This window comes from Callithrix jacchus, chromosome X (assembly GCF_049354715.1).
Source record: "Callithrix jacchus isolate 240 chromosome X, calJac240_pri, whole genome shotgun sequence".
NCBI classification, from domain to species: Eukaryota; Metazoa; Chordata; class Mammalia; order Primates; family Cebidae; genus Callithrix; species Callithrix jacchus.
Window position 1 is genome coordinate 104,544,312 of NC_133524.1, and position 11,479 is coordinate 104,555,790.

General features: G+C 40.3%; 1 pseudogene; it reads left to right on the plus strand.

The window, feature by feature from the left end:
- The first annotated feature begins 6,344 nt into the window (after positions 1–6,344).
- Positions 6,345–11,134, plus strand: LOC100408752 (lysine--tRNA ligase pseudogene; annotated as a pseudogene).
- Positions 11,135–11,479: the final 345 nt, after the last annotated feature.

The window sequence follows — 11,479 nt, forward strand, 5'->3', positions numbered from 1 at the left end:
ATTCATCTTAGAAATGCAAGGGTGATGCAACATTCACAAATTCATATAATTTATCATTTGGACAAACTGAAGAGGAAGTATGATTATCTCAATAGATGCAGGAAAAAAAAAACATTTGCCAGACTCCAATATTCTTTACTGATTAAAAAAGTAACTAGGAGTGTTTAGGAAAACTTTAATCTATAAATAGGCATCTATTTAAGAAAATACAGCTAAAATCCAGCCTATTGGTGAAACATTGAAGGTTTTCTCCTTAAGTTTGGAAACAAGGCAGGGATGTCGCCTCTCGCTACCTCTGACCAGTATTCTAATAGAGGTTCTAGCCTTTGCCGTAAGGGGAAAAATCTTAAAGATTAGAATGAAGTAAAACTGGTTTTGTTTCCAGATGACTTGTTCTTCTGTGTAGAAAATTCTAAGGAATCTACAAAAACCTGCTAGAACTATTAAGTGGGGTTAACAAGCTTGCAGGATATAAGATACATATACAACAATTAATTGTGATATTTCTGTATAGTAGCAGCAAACCATCAGGGATGGAAATTTTTTAAAATACCATTTATAGTAGCATCAAACATTTGAAATCCTTAAGGGTAAATCTGGCAAAGATGTGTAAGACATGTGCACCGAGCACTATAAAGGCTTGCTGAGGTAAATCAAAGACTTAAATAAATGGAGCAATATGCCATGTTAATATATAGGAAGACAATTTTAAAATATCAGTTATTCCCATATTAATCTCTGGATTCATTGCAATCCCAAACAAAATCCCAATAGGCATTTTTTAGCAGAAATTGGCAACCTGAATCTCAAATTCATGTGGAACTACAAAGAATCTAGAATTGCTGAAACAACTTTGAAAAATAAGAATAAAGTTAGAGAACTTGCCATGCATGGTGGCCCATGCCTGTAATCCCAGCACTTTGGGAGGCCAAAGCAGGTGGATTGTTTGAGCCTAGGAGTTCAAGACTAGCCTGGGTAACATGGTGAGATACGGTCTCTACAAAAAATACAAAAAAAAAAAAAAAAAATTAGCCAGGCGCAGTGGTGCACACCTGTAGTGCAAGCTACCTGGGAGGCTGAGGTGGGAGAATCACTTGAGTCTGGGACGTCGAGGCTGCAGTGAGCTGTGATCGTGCCATTCCACTCCAGTCTGGGCGACAGAGTGAGATACTATCTCAAAAGCAAAACAAAAGAAAACAGAGGACTAGTTCTAATTTTAAAACTTATTCATCCTACCTGAATCAGAAACTTATTGCTAAGCTACAGTAATCAAAACAGTGTGATATCAAAGATGGACTTAGAAAAATGTAACAGGATAGAGTCCAGAAATATATCTATACATATGGACAACTGATTTTCAGCAAAGGTGCCATGGCAGATTCTACTGGGAAGGGATACTATTTTTCAATAAATGGTGCTGGAACAATTGGATAACCATTTGCAAAAGAATGATCCTCAACCCTTCCTTCACACTATACACAATTATTAACTCAAAAGAGATTATAAAACAAATGTAAGAGCTAAAATTATCAAACTTCTGGAAGATAACACAGGAAAAAGTTTTAGTCACTTTGGTTTGGCAAAATTTATTTAACAAGACATATAAAATAATGAACTGTAAAAGAAAGAAATTAATAAATTGAACTTCATCAAAATTTAAAACTTTGGCTCTTCAAAAGGCCCTACTGCAAAGATAAAATGGAAAGCCAAAGACTGGGAGAAAATACTGGCAAAACACATATCTGACAAACAACTTTTATCTAGAATATATAAAGAACGTATATGACTCTATAAAAGACAACACAATTTTTGAAATGGCAGAAGACTGAACAGTTTACCAAATAATATATATATTTTAAAATAAGCATATGAAAAGATACTCAACATCATTATTCCTTAGGAAAATGTAAACTAAAAGCACAATGAGATACCACTACATACACCCTAGAAAGAATAAAATAAACAAGATTGGCCATATAAGTATTTGCAGTAATGAGACTCTCATACACTGTTGGATAGGAACGTAAAGTCTTATGTTCACTTTGAAACAAAGTTTGTCAGTTTCTTACAACGTTGAATGTTTACTGTACAACCAAGCTATTTCATTCCTAGATTTGTAATCAACAGAAATGAAAGCATTTGTCTACACAATGCCTAAAAGCTGTTCATAGCAGCTTTGTTCATAATACCTAACAACTGGAAACAACTCAAATGTCCATCAACAGGTGAATGGATAAATAAATTTTACTACATCCATACAATGAAGTATGGTAAATAAAAGGGAACAGACTATTGATACATGCAGCAATATGAATGAGTCTCAGAATAAATATGCTAAGAGAAAGTTTCTAGACAAAAAGAACACATACTGTGTGATTCCATTTTTGTAAAATTCTAGAAAATTTGAAGTATTTATTACTGACAAAAAATGAATGAGTGGTTACTTGAGGACAGGACTCGGGAGAGGAAGGGATGCTCTCCAAAAGGTTAAAAGAAAAATTTTTTGAATAATGGATATGCTCATTATCTTGTTTTTGCGATGATTTCAGTACAAACTCATCGAATTGTACTATATAAATGTGTCCAGTTTGTTGTATGTCAATTATACTGCAATGGAGCTTTAAACACACACATTGTCTCTCTCTCTCTCACACACACACACACACACACTCACACTCTCACTCACACTCACAAATATGCCTGAAAGAGTCATTTAAGAACATTAGTTGTCTAACTCCCTTCTTCTACAGATGAGGAACTTGGGGTCCAAATAGGTCAAGGTCACTCAGCTAATTCATTATAAGACTGAGATTGGATTGGAACGTAAGTATCCTTATTTGTGGTCTTGCTCTTCTTAGTACACTAAACACAGAGCTCAGATCAAAGAAATAAATTTCAGTTGGTGGACTTTCAAGCATTTGTGGCAAACCAGTGGAAAAAAGGCATAAACATGATGAAAAGGGGTGACTTTCCTAGGATCCTTTCAGTGATGCGCTGGAACTGACTTACTGTCTCATGGAAGTTGATGGTTAACTTTTCAGAAGTTTTGCAAGTTGGTTATTTAAACAAAGCCATTATTAAAAATTAAATCATAAACTTACAATTAAAGAAATTATATTAAAATAAAGGTAATAAAACTCAAAACTCATCACTTTCTGATTATTTTGCTGCATTTTACTATCTATGCTCATAAGGGTATTCACATCTATTTTATCTGTGTAGTGGAAAGATTAAATAATGTGTTCTATTCTACATATTTTCTCTATTCCAGACTTAATGACATCACTTTGGTAGCTTGAAATTAGCCATGGTGGATGTGTTTAGACCAAAGAAATCAGCAAATGCTACAAATCAGGGATCTCCCTCACCCTCACTCAGAGAGCTGGTTGTTAGAAACACTTGCCAGCACTTTTCTGCCTTAAAGCACCACTTGCCCTGGCTTTCATTTAAGGCCGGCCTGGAAGACAACCCACCAGTGCCTAAAGTCATGCTAGGTAAACAGTGAGCAATCATAAAGTGTTCTAGTGTAACCAACCGTCCCAGTTTGCCCAGGACTCCCCTGTTTAATATGGAACATCCCTGGAAACCCCTCAGTTCTGGAAAAGCAGGATGATTGATTAGTGATTGGACACTTTTCCAAAAGGAACCAGGTGGACAAATCAATTGAAAGTTGCATACTTTCACGGAAAAAAATAGCCTAAACATGTCTCCGTCCATGAGATAACTACTGGCACATTTGTGAATAAAACTCCATACATTCATTATACAGTCTCAATGGTAGCCAGGAAGGAAAGACAGGGCCTTATTACACATGTTAGGAGCTCCAGAAATGCTCATTGGTGATAGATGGCTGGTGAAAAGCAAGCCTATAATGGGAATTGAGTCTCAAAGACGGTAGAAAATGAAAGGCTGGTCTACCAGTTGGTGTCAACTGCAGGTGGCAATGACTTTGGATCTGAGGCAAGCAGGGGTTAGGAAATTCTTAAGAGAAAAGATTAGACAACATACTGTCTATGAGAGTAATGTGTAAACCCTAAAGGGAGTGGATGCAACTTTGAGGTGTTTATTGTGGTTATTACCACTTTGAGGACATCAAAGGAGTTTACTGGGAAGGGCCTAGTAATTTCACTTCACATTCTTTTTCTTTTGTTCAAGGCTCATTCTACCCCAGGGCTTAGTAAGCAGTTGCCTACGAGGAATGAGAAAGTTTTCCTTCCCCAAAGACCTGAGCCTTTCCTTACTCCCAGGCCTTCAGTTTTCACACGTCTCTCTTATTAGATAAGGTGCTTGAAAGCACTGCATAGTGAAGAAACAAGAAGCTATTAGCAGCCTGTTAACACCTGATCTCTAATTAGGTTAGCAAATTAGCTCCTGACTGGTTCCCAGGAGTCTAGAACAAGCAAAATAAGTGACTTTTTAGTGGTTAGAAGAGGAGGTTCTGGAGCATTGGTAGACAACACGGTAGGCTTGCTCTGGGCATATTAGTAAGTGCATAAACTGAGAAAGAGGTAATGGCCTGGGTAAAGAAGGTGTATACCACTAACAAATGTCACCCACTTGCCAGTTTTATTTATAGCTGATTCAGTTTCTCTTAAACTTTTGTGTCTGTCTTGCTTTTCCAACTCTAGGAAATCTTTCCTGGATGAGTTGGAGGTGCATTAACATGTTTCATTCCTTAGTGGGAATGTATCATGCTCCACCTCACCAAACCACTCCTTAATCCCCATTAGAATGAGCTGGGTGTATGCCTCCTCTTTCAAAAGAAACATATATTAATAATTGTATTAGTCCATTCTTGCATTGCCATAAAGAACCACCTGAGAATGGATAATTTATAAAGAAAAAAGAGATTTTATGAACCACAAACTTAGACCAGGCTCATGGTTCTGCAGGCTGTACAGGAAGCATGATGCTGGCATCTACTTGGCTTCTGGGGAGGCCTCAGGAAACTTATAATCATGGTGGAAGGCAAAGGGGAGCCGGCAGGCCAGCTGGCTGGAGCAGGAAGAAGACAGAGTGAAGGGAATGGTGCCACACACTTTTAAATGACCATATCCCATGAGAACAAACTCATATTGTGAGGACAGTACCAAGAAGAAAGGTGATAAATCATTCAGGAGAAACCATCCCTATGGTCCAGTCACCTTCCACTGGGCCCCAGCCTCCAACACCAGGGATTACAATTTGACATGAAATTTGGGCAGGGACACAGATCCAAACCATATCAATAATAATAATAGCAATAGGAATGATTACTATTCAAGAAACTATTAATATTTGTACAGGTATGGTATTTTACTAAATTTTCTTATCTAATTCTATGAAGTAGATATTTATTTTCTTGATGTTACACATGAGACTCAGAGCCATCAAGTAATCTGCCAAAGGCCATGTAGATAGTAAGTGGCAGAGCCAAAATTCAACCCTATATCTGACTCTAAAACCTGTGTTCTTAGCAACCAAACCTCTTCATATAGACTTCAGCTAGGGGTGGAGGAAGAAGAAGGAGGTAGACATAAAAGAATTATTCTATTCAACAAATGTGTATGTACTTCCTACTATGTGTTGAATCTATGGAGTATTAAAATATCAGTGTGTACTGCTTCTGCCCTTAATGAGATTAGTTCAACAGAGGGGACATGATCATTGTTCTAATAACTCATAAAATGGAGAGTTGGATCAGTACCATAATAATGATAATAGCTACCATTTATTAAGAACATAGTAAGTGTCAAGCACTATGCTAATACATTCTACATATATTTTATCTTAATGACAGTTCTGGAACTATTAATGTTAGTCAATTTTATTCATGAGAAAACAAGAATAATAGAGGGTTAATTAGCTTCTGTGGCTCAGAATAATGTGTTTCTGTGCCATTCAGAAGCAAAAGGAGAGAACTGGATTCAATATTCACTTATACAATGTTTTTGAGTGAACAAAGTATTTGCACCCAGCTCAGTGCCTATAAACCAGATTCACCATCTTCTTCTGTATCACCTATACCTCAGCCAGCACTGAATGTGAAGTAGCTTGACATCATACTTTCATTTCATTTGGAATCTTGAGAACAGTGAAGCCCACTAGAGTCCCATCACTGGCTACCACTACAAATGCCCCCTCACCTTCTTTTTATGTTCAAAACCATTTATTGATTATGAATATACTAACTGCCACTGAATGGTCACTTTACAATCGCTAAATTGGTAAATTTCATGTTATGCATATTTTACAATAAAAAATTTGTTGCACAAAATGTTAATTTTTAGGAAAAGTTTAATATACATTGCTTGCTAACAAATAGTTATCTTCTTGCCAAAAAGTTTCCAAAGCTATATAATTAGGGCAATAGAGCCTTTTTCCAGGGAGACCAGTAGACCAGCTCTACTGCCACCTGGGCAGAGTTTTGGAGAGCAGTTTTGCTTCCATTGTCTTTCATATTCTTATAGCTTGTGCTTCTTATATTCAGCCCTTCTTTCCATGTCTTCCTTTCCTCAAAAATGTTTCCACTGTGCTCCCCAGATTCTTTGTTTTGTGGTAAACAAGCTCTCATATATCTCACCCTGTCACCAAGTGCTACTTATGCCTCCTTGCCCTACCTAACTTGGATTTTCTCTAAGGGCACTGTTGGAGTAGTGGAGAGTGTAGGATGCCCATTCTATTACAGGGACTGGAGAAGGGGCTGACATCCTCTAGATTTTCTGTGGAAGCTTCCAGGCTGCTGTTTGTCTTCCTTGCTGGAACCACCACTTTAACCCATGTCAGATGAATCGATCAGTTACCATAGCTCATCTCTGTTGCCTAGACACTGGTCATGCCCCCAAAGTAATCCAGGCCTTTTTGCCTGTAACACATATCTTTCCTTGCCACTATTCATGTCATTGTCCTGGAGGGTTTCAAAGTCCACATGGTTTATTACTCAAACCATTGGCCTAGCAGTTCCTGACTGTTTGAAACATAATGACCTTGACCTGCCTCCATTTTAGTCATCCTCTTTCATGTCCACTCTCTAGACTTGTGCAGCCCAATATAGTAGCCACTAGCCACAGGTGATTGTTGAAATTTAAATTAACTGAAATTAAATAAAAATTTTACATCAGCTCTCACTTGCACCAGCCACATTTTACGTGCTCAGTAGCTACATGTGGCTAGTGGCTAACGTATCAGATAGTGCAGACAGAGAAAATTTCCATCATCACAGAGAGTTCCATTAGATAGCATAGATTCCAAGATTGTCTTCACCCAGAATATGTTTCTGCTTCACTGCAGAAATATATAAAAAGTAACCAAATGTGGTAGCACGTGCCTATAGTCACAGCTACTCAAGAGCCTGAAGCAGAAAAACCATTTTAGGTCAAGGAGTTTGAGGCTATAGTGCACTATGATCATTCCTGTGAGTAGCCACTGTACTCCACCCTATCTGTCTCTTAAAACAAAACAAAAACTGCACTCTATTCTGGGCAACAGAGGGAGACCGAGTGTCAAAACCCAAAAACAAACAACAAATAAGTGTACACAAATTTAAAGACACAAAAATATTGCATCAGGAAAAATGGCAGATAGGAGGCAGGACTAACTTGCAGCTCCCACTCATATGTACAGAGCAGTGCGCGGAGACTCAAATTGTGAACTTTTGCTCCAAGAACTACTGCAGGAACATACCAGGAAAGCTGAGAGAATCCACAGCCCCTTTGAAAGCAGTGGCTTGCTGCTGCAGGCTCTGTGAGACAGATGAAAACCTGTGAGTGCCCAAAATGTGGGAAGGGGAACATTTGCCCCCAAACACACATCCTCACTGGGGATCTTGAAGGTCCAGATCACAGAAGAAGGATTTGACCTTACCTGGAGCTGAGATGAATTTAGAGAGCTGAATGAAATACAGGGATATACATTGGGAAGAGCCCTGTGAGCCCTCACAGTCCCTAGGGAAGCCATTCCTCACTTTGTCTCACAGGAATCCATGGGGTGGACTGTCAGTGGAATTGGGGAAAGCCAACAGGGAGAAGGAAACCTCTAGCTGAACTTCATAACAATTTCAACTGAATGCAAAGTTTCATGGGCAGAATCCACAAGATGGGGAAAACAGGAGTGTGCATGGGAAACTGCGGCAGGAAGGGAGGCATGAAATCTGAAAGCCCTGCTTGCTTTCTCAGCGGGGAGGCTTGTAGCCTGGGGCAAGTTTTCAGCTCTGCTCACCAGCTGCCTGGGAATAAAATCAGTGCTGTTGGCAGGGGCATGGTGGGAGTGCGACTGGCGTTTTGGGCTGTGTGGGATCTTGGTGAGATCTGTCACTGCTGGTTTCCCCCACTTCCCTGGTGACCTGTATGACACAGCACAGAAAGCCATAATCCCCCTAGGAACGTAATTCCATTGACCCGAGAACCAGACTTCTATCCACCACAGCAGCCACAGCAAACCCTGCCCAAGGAGAGTCTGAGCTCAGATACAACCAACTCTGCCTCTACCTTATGGTCTTTCTCAACCCACCTTGGTAGCTGAAGACAAAGGACATAATCTCGTGGAAGCTCTATGGCCACACTCTCTGCCTTAGACACCCCGAATACTTATCCAGGTGACCGTAGGGCAAGCTTGTATCCTCCCTATACTACCGCAGCGATGCTCTCTTGAAAGCACCACTTCCCGGCTGGAGACCAACCAACACAAAATCAGAGCACTAAACAAAACTACAACCAAGGACCCTCACGGAGTCCACTTTACTCCCCTGCTACCACCAGTGGAGCAGGTGCACAAATGTCTAACAAACATATGAAAAGAATGCTCAACATCACTAATAATTATGAGATGCAAATCAAAACCATGATGTGATACCACCTTACTCCTGCAAGAATGGCCATAATCAAAAAATTAAAAAACGATGGATGTTGGTGTGGATGCAGTGAAAAGGGAACACTTTTACACTGCTGGTGAGAATGTAAACTAGTCTACCCATTATGGAAAGCAGTCTGGAGTTTACTGAAAGAATCAAAAGTAGATCTACCATTTGATCCAGCAATCCCACTAGTGGGTATCTATCCAGAGGAAAAGAAGTAATTATGCTAAAAAGATACTTGCATACATATATTTGTAGCAGCACAATTTGTAATTGTAAAAATGGAACCAGCTCAAATTCCCATCAGTCAACTAGTGGATAAAGAAAATGTGGTGCGGAAAGATGGCAGAGGTGTAGGGGGCCGAGGTGAAAGTGGATGGCACCAAGCTGAAACTGAGCTAGAATGAGCTGAAGAGATGCCTGAAAGCTGAGAAGAAAGTAGCAGAGAAGGAGGCCAAGCAGAAAGAGCTCAGTGAGAAACCCGATGCTGCCACCAACCACACGGCTGACAATGGTGTGGGTTCTGAGGAAGAGAGCCTGGACCCAAATCAATACTGCAAAATCCACAGTCAGGCAATTCATCAACTGAAGGTCAATGGGGAAGACCAATACCCACACAAGTTCCATATAGACATCTCACTCACCGACTTCATCGAAGAATATAGTCACCACCTGCAGCCTGGGGATCACCTGACTGACATCACCTTAAGGGTGGCAGGTAGGATTCATGCCAAAAGAGCTTCTGGGGTAAAGCTCATCTCCTATGATCTTCGAGGAGAGGGGTAAAGTTGCAAGTCATGGCCAATTCCAGAATTATAAATTGGAAAAATAATTTATTCATATTAATAACAAACTGCATCAGAGAGACATAATTGGAGTCGAGGGGAATCCTGGGAAGACCAAGAAGGGTGAGCTGAGCATCATTCCATATGAGATCACACTGCTGTCTCCCTGTTTGCATATGTTACCTCATCTTCACTTTGGCCTCAAAGAAAAGGAAACAAGGTATCGCCAGAGATACTTGGACTTGATCCTGAATGACTTTGTGAGGCAGAAATTTATCACCCGCTCTAAGATCATCACATATATAAGAAGTTTCATGGATGAGCTGGGATTCCTGGGACCGAAACTCCCATTATGAACATCATCCCAGGGGGAGCTGTGGCCAAGCCTTTCATCACTTAGCACAATGAGCTGGACATGAATTTTTATGTGAGAATTGCTCCAGAACTCTACCATGAGATGCTTGTGGTTGGTGGCATCGACCGGGTTTTTGAAATTGGATGCCAGTTCCGGAATGAGGGGATTGATTTGATGCACAATCCTGAGTTCACCACCTGTGAGTTCTACATGGCCTATGCAGACTATCACAATCTCATAGAAGTCATGGAGAACATGGTTTCAGTGATGGTGAAGCATGTTACGGGCGGTTACAAGGTCATCTACCACCCAGATGGCCCAGAGGGCCAGGCCTATGATATTCACTTCACCCCACCCTTTCGGAGAATCAGCATGGTAGAAGAGCTTGAGAAAGCCTTGAGGATGAAGCTACTAGAAACTAACCTCTTTGAAACTGAAGAAACTTGCAAAATTCTTGATGATATCTGGGGGGCAAAAGCTGTTGAATGCCCTCCACCTCGGACCACAGCCAGGCTCCTTGACAAGCTTGTAGGGGAGTTACTGGAAATGACTTGCATCAATCCTACGTTCATTTTTGATCACCCACAGATAATGAGCCCTTTGGCTAAATGGCACTGCTCTAAAGAGGGTCTGACCGAGAGCTTTGAGCTATTTGTCATGAAGAGATAGTCAATGCCTACACTGAGCTGAATGATCCCATCCAGCAGCGGCAGCTTTTTGAAGAACAGGCCAAGGCCAAGGCTGCAGGTGATCATGAGGCCATGTTCATAGATGGAAACTTCTGTACCACCTTGGAATATGGGCTGCCCCCCATGGCTGGCTGGGGCATGGGCATTGACCGAGTCGCCATGTTTCTCAGGGACTCCAACAACATGAAGGAAGTACTTCTGTTTCTTGCCATGAAGCCCGAAGACAAGAAGGAGAATGTAGCAACCACTGATATGCTAGAAAGTACAACAGTTGGCACTTCGGTCTAGAAAATAATAATAGTTGCAAGTTGTATAACTCAGGAGTCTTTGCATTTCTGCAAAAGTTCAGGGCCCACAAAGGAATTCTTATGTGTGGCTTTCCATTTGACTGCCGCAGTTTGGTTCAGCCATCAGAAGAGAGACAAGGAATTACAAATGTCTTTTTAATCCATGTTACCAAATAAACCATTTGTCTCTTCTCACAAAAAAAAGAAAGTGTGACATATATATATATATATATATATATATATATATATATATGCATGCCATGGAATACTACTCAGCCATAAAAAGGAATAAATAATAGCATTCACAACGACATGGATGGAATTAGAGACCATTATTCTAAGTGAAGTAACTCAGGAATGGAAACCAAACATCATATGTTCTTACTCATAAGTGGGAGCTAAGTTATGAGGACACAGAGGCATAAGAATGATACAATGGGCTGGGCGCAGTGGCTCATGCCTGTAATCCCAGCACTTTGGGAAGCCAAGTTCAGGAGTTTGAGACCAGCCTGACCAACATGGTGAAACCTCAT